Consider the following 8,372-nt stretch of genomic DNA (forward strand, 5'->3'; position numbering starts at 1 on the left):
TTTTTTAGGGCAACCCGTCTGCTTTCCACTGACATCTATAACGCATTTTCAGGTTTTTAGCGCCACCCGTCTCGTCATGGTCTTCATCATCCTCATGCTCTTCATCATCCTTCAAACGAAATGGTAGGAATTTCTGTTACGGTCTTCATCCTTCATAGGTATTTTTGTTATGGTCTTCGTCCTTCATGCAGAATGATATCCATTTGTGTTATGGGCGCCAAAAACCGATGGATTCCTTCCTCTCAATGCAGAGATGGTAAATTGCCCTTCTCTCTCAAAATCCAGTCACTTCAGCTGCGGAGATCTTGAAACACGCACAACCTTACCCCTAACACAGAAGCCTAATTCGATGCATTCGAGCAGTGAGCAGGAGCCTTATTCTAGCGGGGAAGAGCCGAGCATAGACATACAGTGCGCGTAGGCAGTAGGTATAGGTATGGTTTCTTGAAAGATAAGAGAGCAGTTCTTCTATTAGTTTGTATTTGAGTAGTTTTTCCATTAGAAGAGCCTACTGACAAGGAGACAATACAGATGGAGTCACGCTCCAACCACTACTCTTCGAAAGGCATGTGAATTCGAATAACTGCCCAAGAAGCTGCTGGTATGGTGCGGGGACTTTTCTGAAGAAGCTGAGTTTGCATTGCATGCCACAATCGCCTCGCTTTAAAGGCAAAGCGTAGAGATCAACGTTTCAAGGAAAAGCGTAGAGATCAGTTGCCATTAACTTTTAACCCTCTCAATTCAGGTAATTCTCGTCTGCTTCAGATATGCATGTTTTTAATGTTTAAAGAACACGTTCTTGTTGAAGGAAAATTGACAGAATTCATTGTATTTAGTTAAGTTGCAGTAACAACTTTAGTTTCTCCAATTCGGATTAATTTGATAATATTTGGTTCAAATGTTGGTGCGTGAGCATTTCTGTGTTTAGTATTTGGGGAATCATCTGCTGAAAGAAAGCTCTAGGGAAAGGCAATCTGTTCAGCACATTCGTAGAAAAATTTCTTGAACATTGTGGTCTTGATGTACACTGCAATAATCCGTAGGTTCTGTTTGTTCATAGATTTAGGTTTATTTCTAAGAACGAATATCCAGTAGTGTTTTTGAATTTTTCGTTAGGTAAAGAAATTAAGAATTCGCGGATTATTTTTTTCTGTTCTGGTCAATTTGCTCATGCTACATTCGACCTCACTGACGGGTTTTTGTATAAAGACTCTTATTCAGGGTAAATATATTGGAATTTGCCACATCATAGGAATCTGCGCACGCGTTTGGAGCCTCATTTTTTCGGTATCTGTGTGGGTCTATTTTTCTTTCAGTCATGAATCAAAATTTTCTATTTGAACGAGTCGAACTGTCCGCTACAAAAATTAGTGACAAAATCGGTATAAATTTAGGTTTGCAACCGTGGAGTTGTTGTTAATCTCGTTCAGAAAGAAATATTGCAAAGTGCGTCGACTGAGAAGTTCGGCTCTGTTAGCTTTTCAGATGGAAGAATTTTATAAAGCTTCTTGTTGTCCCGTGTGTTGAAATTGGATCCCCAAAAGCCACTCGAACCGTGTTTCTGCAAAATAACCATCATATTTTGATTGATTGAGCGGTTGTAGAATTAGGTTTATAAAATGAACCCAGATTGTCAAAATATCAATCATAGTACTGAATTGTGAACTCTGACACTTTTTATCCTCGGATTTTGGCAACTTTCGAGGGATTTGTTGCAAAACTTCAGTTCTTCATGGAACTATGACTAACACATCATTTCCGCCCAAATTTTACCGTATCAATCAAAAACTTGTTAGTTCGGGATGATAGTTAGTGCACACCTCCCGTGTGTGCTTGTTGTCACGTTTAACTGCAATGGCATACCTAACAAACATCTTCTCACAAGGTAGAGCCAATATATTTGACTATTATATTTTTGAGTAAGTAGATAAATTCAACTTCTTTTGGCAGAAATTATTCTTCAAATTTAGTAAGAATTCTGTTTCACGTTGGAGCTCTAGATGATTGATGGGAATTTTGATCCCGAAACTCTTCCTTCCAGGGTTTTGGTCTATTTTAAGATGATCTATATTGTTTTTTGTGAAATCAGAATATTTATATTATGATTAAAAACATGAGCATACATTACCAAATGTTTCTATTGGTCTGTCACTCGGAAACCAGACCAATAGCATAGACCCAATATTTTGAAATTGTTCATATCGTTCATAATTTGAGGATTTGATAGTGCAAAAGCTGCTAGGAGTGCTACATAGAAAACATAATAATATAATGCTCCTCCTCTGCACCGCTGCCCCTCGAAGAACGTAATGCTCTTTGAGAGGGCATCTTTGTAGTCAAAATTGCCATTGCCAGGGAAAGAAGAGTCTAGCACCTATCTGAATCTACGCGTTGCTTCTATTTTGTTCATTTCTATAGATAGAACAAATAATAATATATCGAATTTATTCATATTTCTTGGCTGGGTAGACACGGTACTGAGCACTAACCTATAATGACTATGAATTTGTAGAGCCATTTCAGGAAAGTTCATCCGAGGGAGGGACATGAATTTGAATAGGAATGAGCTATGTGCTAAACTAATGGAAAATTGAGGTTAGTGTAAAATGTGAATCCCTTCAATTTGAATAGGAATGAGCTATGTGCTAAACTAATGGAAAATTGAGGTTAGTGTAAAATGTGAATCCCTTCACCCCTCTCGTAACAGGTGAGGCGATAAATCGTGACAGGGTGGTTGTGGCCGAAGACATTCCACGTGCATGTAGCATTTTGGTGCCAACAGAAAAAGATTGCTTTCAATACTTATACCAATGGTAACTCTATATATGCAGAAACTTACAGCTTCTTTATCTAATCTGCTGGGATCAACCCACTTACACCCCAATTTGCACTACAAAATATCAATAAAATACCTAATAAATTTAGTGAAATCTTGATGGTTTTTATAAATTTGATCTTCTTCGCCTCCGTTTGTCAGTACATAATACGAATTTATTGCATTTTCATCAGTTTCTTTTACTATTAATGAATTGTCTCACAAAGTGGTTAAACTTTACACTATATTTGAATGTATGAACTTTTTGATAGGGTTTGGAGAGTATCAAATGGTCTTTTACAAATTTAATATAACTTTGCCTAATATTGTTGGTTTGTTAGATAATCTGAGTTTTGCAGAAGGTTCATTAAAACAGATGGTTATATTTAAGAACAACTTAATTTTAGAAAAGTTGTAAACACAAATTACAACTTAATTTTAGAAATTTATCAAAGTTTCTACATTCACAACAAAAATATGGTTCCTAAGGTTTTCTCTGACCTCATTTTACTGGGAAAGCGAAGTTGACCACAAACACCAGTTTGTGATTTCATTGTACATGAAATTTTGATCATATAGACCAGTTGGACAGTTCTTGTTTTGGGTATCTTAAATAACGGGGAATTTGTAGCTCAAACCTCACGGATTTTGGACATATTTGACTCGCTTTGCATTGGATTAGTGTTCATGAATGTTGAACGAAATTATATGCAGGGACCATATATAGCTGGGGAGAGGCCTACGGATTCAGCTTTTGCGTTGGCACCTAAGCTTCGCCACGCCCGAGTGGCCTTCGCCCACTTCATGGACTTTCAATTTCCCTAGGAGCTCAGCGCACTGCAGAACTACATGAACGTATGTATATGTACAGAGAATCATCCTTGCTCGTGCAAAATCATCGTTGTCGATGAATATTCTCAATCCGAATTTGGAAAAAGTTGTCCACCCGTGTTCCCGTGGCTTGTCAATAAAGTGTCTTACTCATGAAGATAATAAAGATCCTCATACGAGGAGATATCGTTGTCTTAATGAAATTGGTGTTTCATTGATCTGACGGTAATGCAATTATTTAATATTCTTAGCTTGAATATTTGTGATTATTTCACCCTTCAGTTACTAGCGGAACTCGTCTTGGCGTTCATTTCTGTTATGGGGTCCTTCATTTTTATGGGCTGAATACATATGATATACATATCTATAATGCATTTTTTGTACCATTTTTTCAATTTTCATACTATTCTTCTAATTTAAAAAATCTATTGTCTTAATGAAATTGGTGCTTCATTGATCTGAGGGTAATGCAATTGAGAATTTGTAATTATTTAATATTTTTAGTTTGAATATTTGTGATTATTTCACCCTTCAATTACTAGCCAAACTCATCCTCGCCTTCATTTTTGTTATGGGGGTCCTTCATTTTTATGAGTTGAATACATATCTATAAATGCAAATTTTTACCATTTTTCCAATTTTCATACTATTTATGCAATTGATAATTTGTGATTATTTAATATTCTTAGTTTGAATATTTGTGATTGAGAATTTGTAATTATTTAATATTCTTAGTTTGAATATTTGTGATTATTTCACCCTTCAATTACTAGCCAAACTCATCCTGGCCTTCATTTTTGTTATGGGGGTCCTTCATTTTTATGAGCTGAATACATATCTATAAATGCATTTTTTTATCATTTTTCCAATTTTCATACTATTTATGCAATTGAGAATTTGTGATTATTTAATATTCTTAGTTTGAATATTTGTGATTATTTCACCCTTCAATTACTAGTCAAACTCATCCTGGCCTTCATTTTTGTTATGGGGGTCCTTCATTTTTATGAGCTGAATACATATCTATAAATGCATTTTTTTATCATTTTTCCAATTTCCATACTATTTTTCTAATTTAAAAAATCTATCGGCCTCTTTTTGCACTTTTTAGGGCAATTGCTAGTATTATAATGAAAAGGTATTAAGTGATTTAATGAATGTAATGAAACCATTTATTATAGTTTCGATGTATTGATGATTGTTTTATCTTCAATATAATAGATTTAAATAAATGTGTTGTTGTGTAGGATTTGGAAAAATTATTGGTGCTATATATTTTATTAATTCATTATCAATTAAATTAAGAAGAACATTGTTTCTCATGACTTTCTGAAAAAACTTTGACAAAAAATAAAATTATCTCAAAATTACTTTCCCAGGGCCCACATGGCGTAGAGCAGATGGTGATAGGGTAATCCGTTAAGGCACTTTGCGGTGTAAAGGTCACCAATTTGAAACTGCAAAAATTCAATCATGCTAAAGGTTGGTGTGGTCTAGGCCAGGTGTGATCCTCGGGTGATTTCGACGGCTTAGATGCCCCTGGATCGTAGTTACTCAAGCCACAGGTTAGGCGTCCCAATCATCTCAAGACTCACATTACCTAACAAACAAAAACGATCTAATGAGTTACATGGAATTTATTTCTAATAGGGAAGTTTTTTAACAACTTGAGATTTACCTTCACCTTTAACACTACACATAAGATACGGGGAAGAATTCTTCTAAAGTGTGTCCTTATTATGGAAAATATATATATCATGAAAAGAAATATCCTAATAAAATACATGATTTGAAAAATATAATAAAATATGTAATTAATGTAAAATCTTCATTTTATAGACAAACTTATTTTCACTACCATTTTAATTAATGACAACAAAACTTTAAGAACATTATAACATATGGCTAAAGATTAACATTTTGTTTTTCACTTCATAACTATAACACAAAATGATAATTTTGGTTCATAACATATATCTTATTATACTTGGATTTGAGAATAATAATTTTATTTTCCTTTTAACCAATACTACTATTATAATTAATGACAACAAAACTTTAAGAACATCATAATATATGACTAAAGATTAACATTTTATTCTTCATTTCATGACTTTAACACAAAATGATATTTTTAGTTGATGACATTCCTTTTAGTATACTTGAATATGAGAATATGTTCATGAATGATTGATATGTGTTTATTATCTTCCTAAAATTTAGACTAATCTATTTTCCTATTATACAATAAACAATGTTGAATCCATAAAACTTGATCACACTTTTTAGCAAGCAAGGGCATGTAGAAATGGCCTCCACAAAGCTTCAATGGAAGAGTAATATTTATTGAAGATCCATAATTAATGGGTAATCTATTTTCCATTTATAAAGTAATACATTTTAAAATATAAACTATCACAATGTTGAATCCATAAAACCGGTCCACACTTTTTAGCAAGCGGGGCATGCAAAAGTGGCCTCCATAAACCCTCAATTGAGGAGTAACCTTTATTCAAGATCCATGATTAAGGGGTAGCCTTGATTGATGTTTCAAGCTCTTGATTGATGACTTGAAACCCTAATGAAGATTCTCTTGATCATGATTTAAGTAAAAATTGATCTCAATCAAAGATTTAATCACCAACTTAATGAGAAGATTCCAAAATGTTTTGTTTTCTTAGAGTTAAATAACTATTTTTACTCTCATTTTAAAACGTAGTGTTGCTAATGGCACCTTATTTTTTGGGGATTAAAATTGTACTTATTGGGACCATGATATTTAATTTTGTTAAATAGAATCATTAAAATAAACCTTTGAATTGAAAAATAGTGATACTAGTATTATTTGTCTGTCTATCTATATTTCAAGGTTAAAATTACAAATGATTTAAAACTATGGACTTAAGAAAATACACAAGCGTGACGGAGGTGTCCTTGGTTCTACATGAAGATGGAGAAACAAATATGGATTAAGAATCGTTGGAGGGTGCACAACTCCATGACTCTAAAGGGGAAATTCCCATTTCTTCGAATTCGTGATGACATGGAAATGCAAACTCTAGTGGAGGATGAGAACTTCTTTGCAATATCTAGGCCCTCGAATCTCGACGTTGGATGGGCACCACATAGAAACCCATAGGCCCTTGGAACTACAAATTGGATGGGTGCCACTTGGAAGTGCATTGCCCCTTTGATATTCCCATTAGATGGGTGCCACTTGGTAGAGCCTTAGCCCTTGGATATGTTGGTTTTATGGGTGCCACTTGGAAACACGTCCACCCTATGATCTTCCTGGTGGATGGGTGCCACCTGGAAATACTTTTACCCTAGGATCTATTCCTTGGCTAGGCACCACTTGGTAGTCTATAGGCCCTCATATTTAGGTGTTGGATGGGTGCCATTTGGTAGCCTGTAGGCCCTCAGATTTTCCTTTGGATGGATGCCACTTGGTTGTATGTCAACCCTCTAATTTTCCCATTAGGTGGGTGCCTATCCAATGAATAAAGTCCTAAAGGGATAAATAAAGTATGGATACTCACAAAAGATGTAAAACAACCCCAATTGAGGGGTCACTGGTTCTCCCATAGTGTTATACAACTAACACATGTATACAAACTTAATGTTGCAACCAGAGCTCTAATAGCACAATGTAATGTACCTACTATTGCATGTCCTCGAGAATCATGTTCTTGAACTAATGCCACAGGTTAGGTGTCCTAATCATCTCAGGACTCACATTACCTAATAAACAAAAACGATGTAATGAGTTACATGGAATTTATTTCTAACAAGGAAGTTTTTTTAACAACTTCAGATTTACCTTCACCTTTAACACTACACATAAGATACGGGGAAGAATTATTCTAAAGTGTGTCCTTATTATGGAAAATATATATATCATGAAAATGAATGTCTTAATTAAATACATGATTTGAAAAATATAATAAAATATGTCATTAATGTAAAATCTACATTTTATAGACAAACGTATTTTCACTACCATTTTAATTAATGACAACAAAACTTTAAGAACATTATAACATATGGCTAAAGATTAACATTTTGTTTTTCATTTCATAACTATAACACAAAATGATATTTTTGTTTCATAACATTTATCTTATTATACTTGGATTTGAGAATAATAATTTTATTTTCCTTTTAAGCAATACTACTATTATAATTAATGACAACAAAACTTTAAGAACATCATAATATATGACTAAAGATTAACATTTTATTCTTCACTTCATGACTTTAACACAAAATGATATTTTTGGTTGATAACATTCCTTTTAGTATACTTGAATATGAGAATATGTTCATGAATGATTGATATGTGTTTATTATCTTCCTAAAATTTAGACTAATCTATTTTCCTATTATACAATAAACAATGTTGAATCCATAAAACTTGATCACACTTTTTAGCAAGCAAGGGCATGTAGAAATGGCCTCCACAAAGCTTCAATAGAAGAGTAATATTTATTGAAGATCCATAATTAATGGGTAATATATTTTCCATTTATAAAGTAATACATTTTAAAATATAAACTATCACAATGTTGAATCCATAAAACCAGTTCACACTTTTTAGCAAGCGAGGCATGCAAAAGTGGCCTCCACAAACCCTCAATTGAGGAGTAATCTTTATTCAAGATCCATGATTAAGGGGTAGCCTTGATTGAGGTTTCAAGCTCTTGATTGATGACTTGAAACCCTAATT

This window comes from Pinus tabuliformis, chromosome 8, assembly GCF_031772625.1.
Source record: "Pinus tabuliformis cultivar Carrire ecotype Pingquan chromosome 8, CPIR1, whole genome shotgun sequence".
Lineage (NCBI taxonomy): Eukaryota > Viridiplantae > Streptophyta > Pinopsida > Pinales > Pinaceae > Pinus > Pinus tabuliformis.